Consider the following 7,545-nt stretch of genomic DNA (forward strand, 5'->3'; position numbering starts at 1 on the left):
AAGTATAGCTTCATTACCATACTCATAGGCTAAGAAAGTCAGTAAGCTTGATTTGTTTTGTTTTCTGCTCAGCTTGCTTTTCTCTTCTTGCAAGGACACCCAGTTTATTAGAATATAGGTTCAAACACATGCCCTCATGTAGCCCTTATTATCTCCTCAAAAATCTTTATTTCTTTGACAGTTTGAAAGAATTTAGTCAATAAACGTTTCTCATAACTTCATTTTTAGTGTCACTGGCAAAGTCTGGCATGAGCTACCTCCGAGGATGTAAGGGCATTCTGCAGAATGAGCACCTGTGTTTGCACAAATGAGGCTGACTGAGGAAATACTGTTCTGACCAAAGACATCCAGGTACTCTTAAACACTAGACACTGTTCCATAACCCAGAAAAATAAGGTTCTGAATCACTTGTGTACTTACCAGTGGGGGTAATTATCTTCTTTAGGGCAGTTTGTCCCTGTAAGGCCATGTCAGTGTGCTTGCAGCCTAGAAATAACTATCTGCTTCACTGGTACCAAATCAACCATAAGAAAGAGGAAACAAAGAAAACTATACAGAAAGTTCTTCCATTGAAATAACTGAGTACTGCTTTTATGTAAACCGAAGAACTTAAGGACAAAAGGCATCCACTCATAAAAACTGGAATCCTTTCATCCTCCCATCACAATAACTAGAAGGAGCAGCTTCAGCATCTCAAAAGTTAAGCTTTAATTTGAAGTGCACAGAGCTAAGTATAGACAGAGTGAAGTGAGACTAAATGTTATCTGCACCCAGGGTCTCCAAGTCACAGCTGATACACAATGAGCTATTGTCAAATTTAAGCTAATTCTTTCAGTATGAATAAGTTAGAATATTATTTGGCAGTCAGTTCAACCTCACTTATTCTATCCTGAACAGCATTATTTTATAAAGGCTGCATGCCTGGCTTATGCTATTTTCTGTTGTATCAAAAATGTATAATAACAAGTATATCTCAAAAATGTATTACTGAGAAGGTGAGTTATTAAAAATAAACATTTTGTCAATTTGCCATGTTTCTATTATATATCATCTATTTATCTTTCAGTCTATCATTCCATTTATCTTTCTATTTATCAAATATATCTGTACCTATAACTGTATATTAATATCCACATCAATATTTATCTATCTATCTATCTATGTATCTTCTATATAGTGTGTGTATCAAAATATTTTTAGAATATATTCCCTCTATGCTAAAATGTATAATTTACCAAGGACTATAACAGCTATAGTTATGAGAACTAACCATGAATTTACAATACTGGATATTAATACAGAATACAAAAGAAAAACTAACCAACATTTGAAAAATACATTTTGGGATATTTGTGTGTGTGTGTGTGTGTGTGTGTGTGTGTGTGTGTGTGTGTGTGTGTGTGTGTGTGTGTGTGTGTATGTTCATCCTCTCTATCATCCTTTTTGAATCTGGATAATACCTCCTGTTTCTACTACTGGTTTTCATTAGATATGCTAGCAGCATGGGAATTTCTTACGGTTTCTCCTGGCTTTTTCTCTCATCCTGCATTAATTGTGGTGAGACTATAGATATGTGCTATTATCTTTACCTTATTTTATTTAATTAGTTTAAAAATCTTCAGATTTATTCATTTTATGTGTATGACTGTTTTACCTTCATGTAAACATGTATATATATCTTTGTACCTGGTGTGTATAGAAGTCAAAAGATGTTGCCAATGCCCTAGAACAAGAGTTATGGATTGTTGCGAGATGCCATATGGATGCTGGGAAACAAATCTGGGTTATTCTTGTTATAGGTAATATATTGTGTATATATGTAATAATATAAATGTGTATGTAAAAAATAAAAAGTAAAAAAGTAAAAATAATCAACTTAATAATATACTTAAAACTTAGGAAAAATAAGAACAAACAAAATCCAATCCCTCTTGACAAGAAATAATAAAATTCAGAGCATAAATAAACAAAATAGAAATAACAAACACAATAGTAAGAATCCTCAAGTTCAAGGAACAACTAACTTAAATAAAGGCCCCACATTAACAGCATCAGAATGAATAGAGAAGCATTAAAACAGAAGCCAAAGGATTCCAACATATTATCAAGGATTACTTTTATGAACCTGCACTACATTAAGTTAGGAAACTTAAAAGAGATGGATGAATTTATAGGTTCATCTAATCCTGCAAAATTCAAGCAAGAAGAAGTCAAATTCCTTACTGGACCCATAATAAATAAAAAGACTGAAGTAGTAATAAAAAGTCTCTCAACAAAAAAAATAGTAAGAGGCCAGCAGGATTCAGAATTCTACCACACTTTCGACGAATATCTATAGTCAATTCTTCATAAACTACTCAAAATCATTATAGGCAGAAGGAATAATTCAACTCCTTCTACAAAGCCAGTTTCTCTCTAGTATCCAAATGAAATAAAGTCACAACAAATACATACATATACATATATAAAATATTTACTATTAATATTGTGTTCAAAGTGCTAGCTAGCTGGGGTAGAAAGGTGAGTATAGAAATATAAATGAATACAAATAGGGAAAAAGGAAGTAAAATTATACTAATTGCAGATGACATATACATTGGAGATCCAGATAATTAGACCAGAAATTTTTAGAAAAAGTAAGTTTAGCATTGTGATATGGTAAAGATTCAGGTTAAGTTTTCTTCATTTAATTTGTCTTTTAAAAACATGGAAAATTTTTAGATTTCCTTGAATGACTGGAAATAAGAATGTGCTTTTTGCATTGGTGTTAAGTCAAAACAGCAAATCTACTCCTGACAGTTATTTAATTAATTCATAGTGTATTCTGTAAAGGAAAGTACACAGACAATTAAATTACTAATTAAAGGGATAAACGTTTATAAAAGAAACACCTAAAACACTTCAAGAATTTGTGGAAGAAGTTCTAGACAAGTTTTTCACAAGGAAACGTCACAGCTGACATTACAGATTCCCCACTTCAGTGCCCAGATCTATTTTTATATTCCACTCATGCAGAGTTGAAATCATGGGCTAACTTTCCATATTGAGTCAAGAGATCAATATCTTAGACCTTCAGTTCCTACTTTTAACAATATTTCCTTTTGCCAATGTTTCATTTTTTGAAAGTCATCTTCTATCACCTCATATGCATTTAATCCTGGCAAAACAGTGTCCACTGACATTAAAATATGCCCAGTTTGTAACTTCTACCACTACCTCTTTTCCAAGTTAACCAGGCTCTTCCATCCTTCTTGTTGGATCTATATATTCTTATCCAGCATTCAAGCTCAGGTGTATCTAAATACCACACTGATTCTTCATGAAATGGTACTGGAATTTGGAGCCATTATTTTCAAAACCGAATCCTTTGAAAGATCATCCTTAATCTTTCTCAGTAGTTATCCTTTTATTTCAACAAGAACAAAGTAATACCACTGAGAATATACGTCAAGGGTGTCTTTTCCTAGTGCAAAATAGAAAACAAAGAGTCATAAATGTTCTGACTCCCTCTTGTTGGAATGTGTGGCAATCATCCACGTTCTTGACTTTATATGCTCATGTTCCTTCACCACTTTTTATAGGTAGGATAACATCCTTACTCCTTAATTAATTCTTAAATCTTTTGTGCTTTTATCCTTGCCCTTTCTTGATCTGTAAAGTTAACCAGTATATTCAATTGCCTTTATTTTAAAAATGAAAAGAATACAAATTCGAGAATTTTGACCTTCCATCTAAGGGTTTACCTGATTTGTTCATCCTGATTTTAGATTCTAGATGTGCAAATAACAATGGGGAATAATCTTCTGCATATGTGACATTAATTATTCCATCAAAGAACAGGTTTCTTTAAAAAACTATATTTGGTACTATTATTCTTACATCTCCCTCACTAGCACTTAATAATCTTACTATTCCCTAAGCAAAACATCAACTTCTTCATATGTCAAAATATAGAATGACACCCTGCCCAAATTATCTTTTCAATCATGATATACATAAAAGCTTGATTTTCATATTAATGGTGATGCAAACTTTTTAAAATTGCCATGGGCACTTTGCTTCAAAAACCTTTCACCTACATTTTTCTGTGTTCCACTAAGTTCCAGAATGAATATATTATGATTTATGCTTCTAATGCTGACCTCATTTCCATATTAGTAGCCTTATTAGGTTTACACTTATACAATGATATCAAAGTAATTTTTCATTCAATCATTTCAATTGATTTTGTTGTGCTGTTATTGCTGTTTTGGTTTTAATTATGTTGTTTAATATTTCAGATTATAATTACATCATTTTCGCCTTTCATTTTCTTCACCAAACGCTCCCATGAACTACTCCTTGCTCTCTTTTAAATTTGTGGCTTTTTTTCTCACTAATTGTTGTTACTGTGTATATCTACAAGTACGTACATATATATTACTGAATTCATAATCCGACTTGCTCAGTCTGCATATTGTAAGATGTTTGTATGTTTTCAGGGATGGCTAGTCGGTATTAAGTAAGAAATTGAATTGCTCTTCCCTGGGAAAAAAGTATTCTATGCACTCTCAGGACTTCTTAGTTACCTGTAGTTCTTTTTTAAATTAATTTATTCATATTAAATCTCAATTGTTATCTCTTCGCTTGTATGCTCCCTCCCTCCCATTTTCCCCTTTCTCCCCTCCCCTATCACTGTGACTGAAGGGGACATCCTCCCCCTGTATTTGCTCATAGAGTATCAAGTCTCTTCTTGGTAGCCTGATATCCTTCCGCTGAGTGCCGCCAGGTCTCCCCATCCAGGGGACATGGTCAAATATGGAGTACCAGAGTTTGTGTGAAAGCCAGACCCCACTCTCCACTCAACTGTGGAGAATGTCCTATCCATTGGCTAGATCTGGGTAGGGGCTCAAAGTTTACTGCACTTATTGTCCTTGGCTGGTGCCATAGTTTGAGCAGGACCCCTGGGCCCAGATCTGCCCATCATAATGTTCTTCCTGTAGGTGTCTAGGACCCTCTGGATCCTTCTATTTCCCCATTCTCCCATGCTTCTCTCACATAGAGTCCCAATAGGATGTCCTCCCCTCTGTCCTACTTTCCTGGTAAGTGAAGACTTTCATGGGACATGCCCCTTGGGCTAGTGTCCAGATATAAGTGAGTATATACCATTTGACTCTTTCTGCTTCTGGGTTAATTCACTCATTATGATAATTTTTAGTTCAATCCCATTTGTCCAAAAATTTCAGGAATTCTTTGGTTCTTTTTTTCCTGTGAGAGTACTAAGTGTTCTTTTTTTTTTTTTTTTTTTTTTTTTATTCTTGTTACATCTCAATGTTTATCCCATCCCTTGTATACTCCCATTCTTCCCTCCCTCCCATTTTCTCCTTATTCCCCTCCCCTATGACTGTTTCTGAGGGGGATTACCTCCCCCTGTATATGCTCATAGGGTATCAAGTCTCTTCTTGGTAACCTGCTGTCCTTCCTCTGAGTGCCACCAGGTCTCCCCCTCCAGGGGACATGGTCAAATGTGAGGCACAAGAGTACGTGAGAAAGTCATATCCCACTCTCCACTCAACTGTGGAGAATGTTCTGACCATTGGCTAGATCTGGGTAGGGGTTTAAAGTTTACCGCCTGTATTATCCTTGTCTGGTGCCTTAGTTTGAGCAGGACCCCTGGGCCCAAATCTGCCTATCATAATGTTCTACTTGTAGGTTTCTAGGACCCTCTGGATCCTTCTACTTTGCTATTCTCCCATGCTTCTCTCATTTAGAGTCCCAGTAGGATGTCCTCCCCTCTTTCCCAGTTTCCTAGTAAGTGAAGGCTTTCGTGGTACATTTACACTATGGAAAACTACTCAGGTATTAAAAACCAGGAATTCTTTTGCCAGTTCTAAGCTACAGACTGGGAAAAGAATTCCTTGTTTTTAATACCTGAGTAGTTCTCCATAATGTAAATGTACCACAGTTTCTTTATCCATTTCTACTGAGGGACACTTAGGCTGTTTCCATGTTCTGGCTATTATGAATAAGGCTGTTATGAACATAGTTGAGTAAATCTTCTTGTGTGCTGGAGCATCTTCTGGGTATATTCCAAGGAGTGGAATAGCTGGGTCTTGAGGAAACCTTATACCCAGTTTTCTGATATAGTACCAGATAGATTTCCAAAGTGGCTGTACTAGTTTGCATCCCCACCATCAATGAAGGAGTGTTCCTCTTTCTCCACATCCTCCTCAGCATGTGGTGTTGCTTGAATTTTTGATCTTAGCCATTCTGATGGGTGTAGGATGGAATCTCAGAGTTGCTTTGACTTACATTTCCCTGATGACTAAGGAGGTTGAGCATTTCTTCAGGTGTTTCTCAGCCATTCGATATTCCTCTGTCGAGAATTCTCTGTTTAGTTTTGAGCCCCATTTCTCAATTGGGTTATTTGGTTTGGTGGTGTTTAATTTCTTGAGTTCTTTATATATTTTGGATATTAGACCTTTGTCAGATGTAGGGTTGATGAAGATCTTTTCCCAGTCTGTAGGCTGTCGCTTTGTTCTCTTGACAGCGTCTCCTGCCTTACAGAAGCTGCTCAGTCTCATGAGGTCTCATTTATTAATTGTTGACATTAAGGCCTGGGCTGTTGGTGTTCTTTCAGGGAGTTGTCTCCTGTGCCGATGTGTTCCAGGCTCTTGCCCACTTTTTCTTCTAAGTGACTTAGTGTCTCTGGTTTTATGTTGAGATGTTTGATACACTTAGACTTGAATTTTGTGCATGATGACAAATATGGGTCCAATTGCAGTTTTTTACATGTAGACCTCCAGTTAGACCAGCACCATTTGTTGAAGATGCAATTTTTTTCCATTGAATATGTTTGGCTTCTTTGTCAAAAATCAAGTGACCATATGTGTGTGGATTCATATCTGGATCTTTAATTCAATTACACTGATCAACCAGCCTATTGCTGTGCCAGTACCATGTTGTTTTAATTACTGTTGTTTTACAATACAGCTTGAGTTCAGGTATGGAGATCCCTCCAGTGGATCTTTTATTGTACAAGATTGTGTTAACTATTCTGGGTTTTTTGCTTTTCCATATGAAGTTGAAAATTGAAAAAATATGGAATACCTCACAAATTTGCATGTCATCCTTGTGTAGGGGCCATGCTAATCTTCTCTGTATTGTTCCAATTTTAGTGTATGTGGACTGAAGTGAGCACAAGAAATTGAAACTTAAAATTGAAAGAAATTTACTTATTTGTTTCATTTTTAACATAAAATATTCTCTATTTTAATATTAATTTAATAATAATAAAATTTTATACATGAGTTTTATATTAACATCTTTACTACAAATCACACTCTATCTTCCAACTCTCTTTATTCATTGCTATGGCCCTTGAATTTGTGACCACCTCTAATTATATATATATATATATATATATATATATATATATATATATATATATATATATATATGTATAATTATATATAAATGTGGGCATATGGGACTTAATGTATGCATAACAAAATTTTAGTTACCTGAAGCAATATTTCAGTTTGATTTATATCTTGCCTATACTTA

At 35.1% G+C, this 7,545-nt stretch overlaps 1 non-coding gene across 1 annotated transcript; it reads right to left on the bottom strand.

Annotated features, from left to right (window-relative positions):
• Nucleotides 1-7,074: 7,074 nt before the first annotated feature.
• LOC127206070 (U6 spliceosomal RNA) lies at nt 7,075-7,180 on the bottom strand. The gene has a single exon (XR_007832758.1). It is a non-coding gene; the product is annotated as a U6 spliceosomal RNA (small nuclear RNA).
• Nucleotides 7,181-7,545: the final 365 nt, after the last annotated feature.

This window comes from Acomys russatus, chromosome 22, assembly GCF_903995435.1.
Source record: "Acomys russatus chromosome 22, mAcoRus1.1, whole genome shotgun sequence".
NCBI classification, from domain to species: domain Eukaryota; kingdom Metazoa; phylum Chordata; class Mammalia; order Rodentia; family Muridae; genus Acomys; species Acomys russatus.